The 9,768-nt window shown below is 32.7% G+C and overlaps 1 protein-coding gene across 1 annotated transcript in view; it reads left to right on the top strand.

The window, feature by feature from the left end:
* The first annotated feature begins 1,837 nt into the window (after positions 1 to 1,837).
* The window catches only part of LOC108912825 (prothoracicostatic peptide), a 51,311-nt gene continuing 43,380 nt past the window's right edge, over positions 1,838 to 9,768 (top strand). The window contains exon 1 of the mRNA XM_018718217.1: positions 1,838 to 1,987. The gene's annotated coding sequence lies outside the window, so the exon portion shown is untranslated. The remainder of the gene's footprint in view (positions 1,988 to 9,768) is intronic.

Genomic DNA, 9,768 nt, shown 5'->3' with positions numbered 1-9,768 from the left:
TTTTAATTTAGAACGAATCGTAATGTAGAAATACTGAAGTCTTTGGAATTCCTTATTATGAACCCCATATTCTTGAAATGGGGACGCAATTATATCTATATGTTTTGTAAAAGACAATGTAGGGTCAAATATAACTCCAAGGTTTTTTATGTAATCGGGTCTATGTAATATTATATTATCTAATTTATAATCGAATAGTACAGATTTTTTTTTGGTGAATGTAATGATATTACAATTGGAGGCATTTAGCGTTAAATTATTACTTAGACACCATAAACTAATGACATTAAGCGCATTCTGTAACATATAGCAGTCGGCAATGGTGTTTATTTCGCAAAATAGCTTAAGGTCATCTTAATGGTGTACTTGTAGAACAACCATGATGTCGTTTACAAAAAGAACAAAGAGTAAGGGTCCGAGTACAGATCCTTGAGGTACACCAGATTATGTTACAAAGTCATTCACTGATGGCTTTCTTCTTGAAATGTGGCTTCAAAATGGAATTGATGGCTTGGAAGCAATTCATACGAAAACTTATTTGGCTCCCAGCTTCTGGTCGAGAAATTACATTAGATTTGGATTATTTTTATGTGGTTAGTTGCATCCTGAATTCTTTCAAGTAACTGCTGACGGATAGTGGTTTCAACATGGTAGACAAGCTGTTTCATATGTTCCCATAAATAAAAGTTCAAAGTCCATGAAATCAAAAAGGTTTTTTTTCAAAAGGGTTCTATACAGGTCTCACTTTAAACGATCAACATGTACAGCAACAAATTTTGTTGAAACGGTTGCACTGAAACGTTGCTGAAATCGTCTTGATCTAATTGCATGCGGATTCGGTAATAAATGAAGATTTTTGTTATACGTTGAATACAAATTGAAGAGTTGTCAATGACAGCATCTATTATATCTTCTTCATTTTGCACATTAATTTGTTTGATGAATGGCAATTTTTAGCGGGAGTTACTTTCTTCTCGAAGCTTACGAAATGATGCACTAAATGTGAGCAAGTTTATGTCTATTTGGATGTCTTCGTCGGTATTCTGGGCTGCTTGTCCGGCGTTCCCATTGTAATGCCCATGCACAAAGACAATATCTACATATTCTGTTGTAAATAAATGCATTTTTTATTTAGCACTTTAACTCCAAGTGTCAAACGAATAAACAAAATGACACGAATAATAATTATTGTTATATTTTTCAGGCTGCTTTGATTGAAACATGAAATTATATTTTTTAAAACGCTGGTAACTTCTAAACAGAAAGTTTGAAATGAACCCAGTGAAAGTTTGTCATACAGCTTGTAAAAACACCCTGTATATTCCATATTTTAATTTCTGGAAGTGCATATTGTAAAGATCTGTGTAGATATAACAAAACTGATTTATATCAGCTGATACATCATTCAGAAAACTGCTCGCTCGGAAAATGTGATAGTAGGACTATTTCAGTACCCCAATATTTACACATAAATATGATACACGTATACATACTAAACTGCTCTTAAATCCAATCAATCCCAATTACTCACGTAATGGGCAATAAATCGGTGCACATCCCATAAATCCCATGAACTCCATAAATCATCGGCCTCCCATATGGTCAGGATGCACCGTCGCGCGACACGGTTAGATTAAATTTTCAGCAAATGGCAAAATCCCGATAATTTTTCACCGCCGAATTGGAAATACCTCACCCACGCGCCAACCTTTTCGAAAGATGTCTGTGCAGAGTGGTAACTCCTCCAAAAGACCATCCTGGTGGGGGCGCCCGGCAAAAGGGGAGATTCCCCTATATATAAAAGTAGATTTCAGCGCGCAATGTCCTCATTTACGCTCTGACGGGGTGTTCAAGTTATCCAATCCTGCGTCGAAACTGAGTCAGAGGCACGCTCCTGAAAGTTTTGTAGTTTGGGTCCCGACGATTTCGAAAAGTGCGCGCCTGGGGTCGGTGGGTTTGAAACGAACGACGGCTATCCACGAGAAAGGTGAGTGTCGCTTTGATTTTAGATCATTTACCATTTACTGTCAATAATTTATTAATATTGAAACGACTGTTAAAGCAGCTTTATTTCCAGTTTTCCTCCAGTACACAAAAGTATTTAGTAAAACTACGTTTGTTTATTGGAGGGTTGCTACGATTTATAACAGTGTTAAAGTAAGGACTAATGCCAGTCTAGAGCAGCGGTTGCCAGTCTTTTTCGTTCGCAGACTGCCAAACGATGAGGTTTTTTTTGACCAACAAAATAAACCATTAATATTTTTCAAAATAAGTCATGTAATAATAAATATAAATTTTTATACTGCACAAGAAAGAATAAACAAGTGTTTATTTAATTTTCATTAAATTTTGAAATTGTTAAGTAGCATATGTAAATTGAAATAAAGAAAACAGTAAGTTTATTTATAAAAAATATGAAGAAACAGTTTCAAGCTTAATTTCAGCAATTCAAAAATATTATTTTGCCCCGAGATATTAAATTAAACAAAACTAAATTAATGAAAATTCTGTTGTTACTTCTGTTTATTATTTTTTAATGTGAAATCTGAATCAAGTTGGTTTATGTCTTTTGTTTTTAAAATTGAAAGTAAAAAATACTTTTTCGGCTAAAAAGGTAGTGAATTTCATAACTTTTTTTGCTCACTTCTGAATATTCATTTTCTACCGAACTACAAGGATTCAGATAAAATTCTGCCCCTCCTTTTTTTACGCTTTTATACAGGCTGTTACAAATTCGCTTCACACTACAGGGATCTCGGAAAGGGTAAGAGGTACGAAGTAGCTTAAATGGGGGCAAAGTTGCGTAATCAGGGGACCAACATTATGTCTCTAAAAAATCAAGGCTAACATGATTAGTTTTCGAAATATTTGAAACAACCCGAAATTTTGGAAATCCGTTTTTGTTTAATTTCAGCCTTATTTGAGATGCTATTGAAAAATACCCGCACAGTGTCCCGTGGCAATCTTTACTATGTGCAGCAATAGAAAATAAATCAAAATATTGTGTAAACGATCAAAACAAAATATGGCATGTATTATTGTAATTATAAAACGAGAGGAATCCAAAAAAATAGAAAAAATACAGTCTTTTTCATTTAAAAAAACAGTTTTTATATATTTCTTTGTTAGGACATTTTCTAAAACTTTGGTCTTTACCATTTTCTCCTAAATAGAAAGATAAAAAAGACAAGAATATTATGTGAATGACCCTGTACAAGAGGTTTAGATTTAATGTTTGATATTTGTTTTATATCAGAGAAAGCCCAATAATAGCTTGCTTTCATGGTTAGTACGTGCTCTTATTATTTGTAAGTGGATCTAAATATATAGAACATTTAATTTTCTTAGATCTTAAATTTCTGGACAATATTGTCCAAACTTTTTAAGCAACAGTTGAAGATGATCCGAAACGAATAGCACATCTTTGTAATTTATAATTACAGATACTAAAATATTGCCAACTTTCTTGTTTTTGATGACTTCAAAGAGTAAAGACATTGATTAAGATCATCAAAAAAAAAAAAATATGTGCTAAATATACGAGTTTGAATATCCAGTCTTAACATACGATGACCTTTGCTCTTGAGAAAATTGCTGTTCTTACAGTTCAAAGAACTGGAATAGAATCTCTTTCTTTGACAACCATGTCAAGATTATGTACTATCACAGAACATTGTGAAATGTGGATAATTTAGAGGCAAAGAGCAAATTTCATTAACAATTTTCAATTGATTGATAAATCGTGTAATCCTACGTTAGCTTCAGGAAAATATGAACTAAAAAATAAATTTCTGATGGACCAGTACCTGTCTGGAGACCGGCGGTTGGAAAACAGGTCAAATTAAATCTAAATATGTTCCTAGATTCCGCATCTGAAGTCATTCTCTGTGACATCAATATTAGGTATGCTAAAGAGCAACTCCAAAAACAAAACTAATGACATTGTAGGAAACCATCACTCTTTGGGATAAATGAAAATAAATGATTTACACCCACCACATTTAGTAAACCTGTTTGATCTGTCGAACATACGTTAATCAATACTTATTAAAAAGAAAATAATCTATTCAAATAGTATTAATGAAAAGAAATATTGCAGTTGTATTTTTTAATTATCTGCATAGCAAATTGCAAACAAATTTCTACGTCAATGACTTCTTTGGTCTTCTAACGATTACACTGTATTGTAAATTGTACTTCGAGCAGAAAATTTCCATACATGCATTTTGTGAAGTGAATACTTCTAACGATTTTTTAAATTTATTGAATAGACAGAATATTATGCCTATAAACCATTTAAAAAATTAAAAAACTACATTTGGCTGGCTTTGATTTAATCAACTTTTTTTTTCTAATCCTTCCTCTAATAGGAAACGTATTTAGAGTCACACGTACAACAATTTTTAAACCTTTTTGAATGCTATACATATTCTTGCACATTATACTCTCATCCCAGCACACCCTGTATGCAAACTAAACGATATTAATGAACTCTAACTTAGCTAGTTAATATAACTGAAACATATTAATCATCATGTTGTCTGCTTTAATTGTAGTTCACTGTACGATTTGAGATTTGAGAGCAGGTGAACGTTGTATAGTAAAATGACACGTTCAAATTTAATTTGTCGCTGTAAACGTTAAAGATTCGTACCGAGAAGGCAACGATGAACATTAATAACCGAAGCCCTTGAAAGTGAAAAGTCGCACGTTATAAAATTGTCGCAACTTCTATGTAGCACAAGTAAATGATCTTAAAATCATCTTTTCGCAAGAATTTGGTAAAAAAAAATTAATTATATGTACTAAAAACCGTGGTGAATTATGTACTTAGCTCTACCGTATTAAAAACAAAAGTATTGAACAACATCCTGAGCTCACAACGGGTAACCTTTTGGCGAACGGCTGTCTGGACACGGCTTTTGTGAGCTTACTAATGCGCTATACATGTTAGAAAACAACTAACTCCTAATACATCTCGTCATAATTATTACTTATGTCCAGCTTATGCATAGCGCCGTATTTTATCCGATATTGCTTCTAACGGGGACTTGTGCAACAGTAAATGATTGGGAACCCCGCCAACAGCAATAAAAATTGTAATAAAAAGCCCTGATAGATTGAAAATTTTTCACTGCTTAAGTTTTTGCAAAAATGGCGAATGCGCCAATGTCAGTTACTCACTAGTCAAAGTAAATAAATAAATACATTCAAAAATCTCTGATAATAACACAATCTGTCTAAATATTTGCGATGTTAACAGTTCGTATAACACACGGTATGTAGAGTGAGAAATAAGACCTTGTATATGTTTTATTAATAGAAGTGGATATTTAAAAGATTTTTTTATATTACTAATTTCGATTCTAGTTGTCAGATTTCGGTAAAAAATGTATTAAATATATCCTTCAAAATAAAGTGCTTAGCCTGAAGCTTTTTTTTGCATAAGCATTTTGTTGGATCAACCCACCTAGTCCACTTTCATCCTTTCGTATCGCCAAAAAACGTAAACGACTCGCATAAGACAGAAACAAATCCATCCTTCATTACTCAACCAAATCCAGTGCTTCATATATGTCTTTAGACCCAGAAAATTTTCACTTATCCTGTGTTTTGAATAATGTACAACCTTTACCACTTCCTTCCACCAAATCTAAATACATTTATTTTATAAAAAATTCTATGATGTTAAATAAAAAATCAGTTGTTTTAAAGTGATAAGATTTTAGTTATTGAATTAATTATGGTACTAGTATTAATAAAACGCCCTCCGCTACTGCCCGACCTTGTCATGTTTTAAGCTTAAGGTTAAGTATAAAATAAAATACCAACTTACCACAGATTTACGTCAATCATGCTTTTAGTTTCTTATGGCCAATAATGTTTATATAAGCAAGGTAAAATCCCCTTTTGCCAAAAATAAAAGCTCGTAATGTCTAGCACACGGATTTTGTAAAGGTGCCTCGACAAATCCACGAAAAATTTTCCACTCCAAAAAATGGTTATTTGATAGAAGCTAAATTGTTATAATGTTTATGCTCTGTGTTGAATTTTTCTATTTTAATGGGAAAAAATAAACTTCTAAGCATATTATTTATGTCTTGCCAAAAATTACAAGAAATACTATTACTTGCTATACTAATTATACTGGGCTAACATTTTTATTTGATTGAGATTTTCTCCACATTAAAAAGGAAAATAAATGTAAATATTTAAATATACCTGAGCGTCTATTCCTACTAATCAATTTTTCAGACTTGAATGAATTAATAATCTCCATATACCCATAGAAATTGATCGGTATATTATTATATTGAATATCAATATTGTTTCTGCCTATCTACCACGTGTACTTCCAGTCGCAATAATATTAATAGGTAAAACAAGTGGGTTGAACGCATGCAGTTCCCACAACTGCGCTGTCGAGATAGCACAAGAAAAATAATACTGAATACCACTATCCAATTCGTTTATAGAGCAAATAACCAAATTCATTAACTGCAGTTTGAAGTTAACTGGTTCCAGGACGTGCTCAAGTTTCAGTTTTTAATTACCTCCTAAGCAAAATATCTCTAATGCTGTCGCAGTTCTATTCTCGCTCTAGCTTGAAAAAGAGGAATGGACTGATGGTATGCTTTATCCAGGAAAAAACAATGAAGTTTTTCAAACACTGTATAAAATGAATCGAATGTTCAGTAAGAAGAAAAATGAGCTTATCTACGAAAACCGTATCAGTCAAAAGGACACTCTACATTTTCATTTAGAAACAAACGGATAGACTTTTATTATATGCACAGTTTCAAATTCCACGTTGACTTTATATTTTAGCTAAAATCAGATTAAATTACAAACGTTTCTTCTGCAAACTTATAAAACAATCCAATTTAAAACGGAAATTCTTTCGAAGTCATTCTGACATCTGCTTTACTTGTTATTTCTACAATTTTTTTAGATACAGAGTGGTGGTTTTGGAATGGACATAGTAATTTTCACTTACTTATTTTTTTTTCTAAGTTATGCCGTATTAGATGAACTATTATAATATAACACTAAAGGCCTTACAAATATACCTGTTTTGAAACGCACCTTGTATACACATATAATCTGTTTACAGACAACCACTGTGTTGATATATTGACTAACTAATATTTTTGCTTACTATGTACAATCCGTATCCCAAGGCGAAACAATGTAAGCCTAAAATAATACAAACCGTTAGTTTTTAAATGACCAGTGAGTCCGACATATCAGATGGGCATCTTCGGGAGACCTCAGGCTTCAACGGGTATTCCCCGGAGTGGTCTTTGACGTTCAGGACTTGTTAATCTGTTACTGGAGCGCGAGACAAACCATTGTTTCGTGGAAAGTTCATTATTTAATTCCCCTTGCACAGTTACAATGGTTTTATATATTATTTCTCGTCATAAGGAAATATATGTGTTATTTGTAGTTTTTCTTACGTTTACGTTTAAGTAAATGTTTTTTCTTTGATTTAGGTATTAATTAGGTACAGATGACGCAATGAGAAATATGTCTGGACTATTTGGTTATTCCACGCAACACGAATTAGTCGGTAATTGTGAAAAGCTGACTTTTCAGTAAATAATGACACCAAGCACATATATCATGGCCATATGATTATGATAATACCTGTATTATTGATTATAGATGAGGCTGAATTTCACCAATGCATAAATGCGATAATGTAAAAATATTTACACAAGCTAATCGGACTATAATGAAAATACGATTATTACAAATCACTATTTTATAGTTATTGGGACATGAAAGCGCAGCGTTTCTATTCGTATTTATAAATCAATTTTTTCTGATTTTCGGTATTAATTATTGATTAAGAAGATACCTTTTCGAAGCTGTGGAATAGTTAAATCGCTCGAAAAAGAAATGTCAAAATTGGAGTGAGAAAATAGGTGCTATGATTCGTATCTCTGAAGGTAAATATTATTATTATTTTTGACAGAAAGTTCATAACTTTAGATGTTATAATAACTAATGTTTTAAGTACTTGGGAAATAGGGTATGTCGAATATGTATTATCCTAGATTGTTAGATACATATAGGGTTTAATCAATAATAAAAGATAAACTGATACCACAATTGATTGGTATTTAATAATGCTTTCGAATATTGGTATTATAATTGAAGTATATTGTTAATTGTCAATCACTCTCGCAAATTAAATAATTGACTATAAAGCTATATACAGGGTGCCCTAATTTTACTCGCGAATCCCCTCAAATTATCTTGTGATGAAAATATGAAAAAATATAAAAACAAATTTTCCAGTCCAGTAATATTTTTCGCATAATTAAAAATACTTTTAAATTTATCTTCATTTCTTAATTCAGAAATTCTTTGACTAGTGATTTGAATTTGTTTAGAACAGTAGTTTACATCATTACGTCTTGAAAAAGGTGTTTCAAGAAATAAAACAATATTGTGAGGTAGTTTCATTATTACTACCTATGTAGGTATTTGATAATAGAATAAGTATACAACGAGCGTTCAAATAAAAACGTGGTCAAGGTGGTTCTGAAAATTTGGACGTAGGGCGTAGCGTATAGCAAATGAACTTAAACGTCATCTGTCAAAGCGCTATATCGCCGCTATCAATTTGAATATTTTCGTTTTAAAAAGCGTTCAAAATGGTGTTTTCTCAAGAACAAAAAGTGTTTATCATAGAGTCCTACTTTAGAAATGGACGCAAGATTGATGGAATATGGAAGTATTCTATTGAGGAATGTTTCATATAATTTCAAAATCAATTTCCCGGCGTTGTTGAGTACAAAATTTTTCAAAGTGCAGTTCAGCGTTGTGTTAATGTTTTTCGTGAAACGGGCAGTGTAACAAAAAAAGAAGGAAGCGGCCGACCTAAAAAGCGGACTGAAGAATTAAAAGAAGATGTCCAACAAATAATGGAAAATGCGCCAAGAACTTTTGTACGTGTTTTATCACAAATGGTGGGAGTATCAGTCGGTACCTGCCACACAGTGTTAAAAAAAGATTTGCGTTTGTTCTCCTATCGTTTAACTTATCAGCAAGAAGTTCATGAAGTTGATTTTCCGCGACGGGCTGTATTTTGTGAATGGTTTTTAAACAACTACGGTGATCTTCATAATATCACCTTTTTTTCTGATGAAGCCTGGTTTCATTTAATGGTTACGTAAACTCACAGAATATGAGAATGTGGTCTTCTGAAAAACCAGATAACTTTTTTGTCGAGGGCCCTCTACACGCTCAAAAAATTGGAGTTTGGTGTGCTCTCAATCGAAGGAGGATTTATGGACCTATTTTTATTAATGGTACTCTTACTGCGCAAAGGTATAGAGAAGAAATTATCGCTCCTTTTGTTAACCAGCTGGAAGAAAACGAAATTACAAACTTATACTTTCAACAAGACGGCGCAAGGGCACATACGGCAGGCGAGACGATGAATATGTTGAGGGAAGTTTTCCAAAATCGACTAATAAGTCTCAATGCTGAACATGAATTTCCACCGAGGTCATGTGATATTACGCCGTGTGATTTCTTTTTGTGGCCTTACCTTAAAAACACTATTTTTGAACTGCCTATTCCTGATTTAAACCATCTGCAGGCTCGACTTATAGACAAGATTCGTGAAATTAACAATACCCCGAGCATCTTAGAAAATGTCTTTAATTCTTTGAGGAACAGGTGTGAAAAGTGCTTGGAACAAGGAGGGGGACACTTTCAGCAGCTGCTTTAATTTATTGTTATAACAAGGAG

This window comes from Anoplophora glabripennis, unplaced genomic scaffold (genome assembly GCF_000390285.2).
Source record: "Anoplophora glabripennis isolate ALB-LARVAE unplaced genomic scaffold, Agla_2.0 scaffold321, whole genome shotgun sequence".
NCBI lineage: Eukaryota > Metazoa > Arthropoda > Insecta > Coleoptera > Cerambycidae > Anoplophora > Anoplophora glabripennis.
Note: the sequence above shows the minus strand (reverse complement) of the source record. Positions and strands in the feature narration are given on the sequence as shown.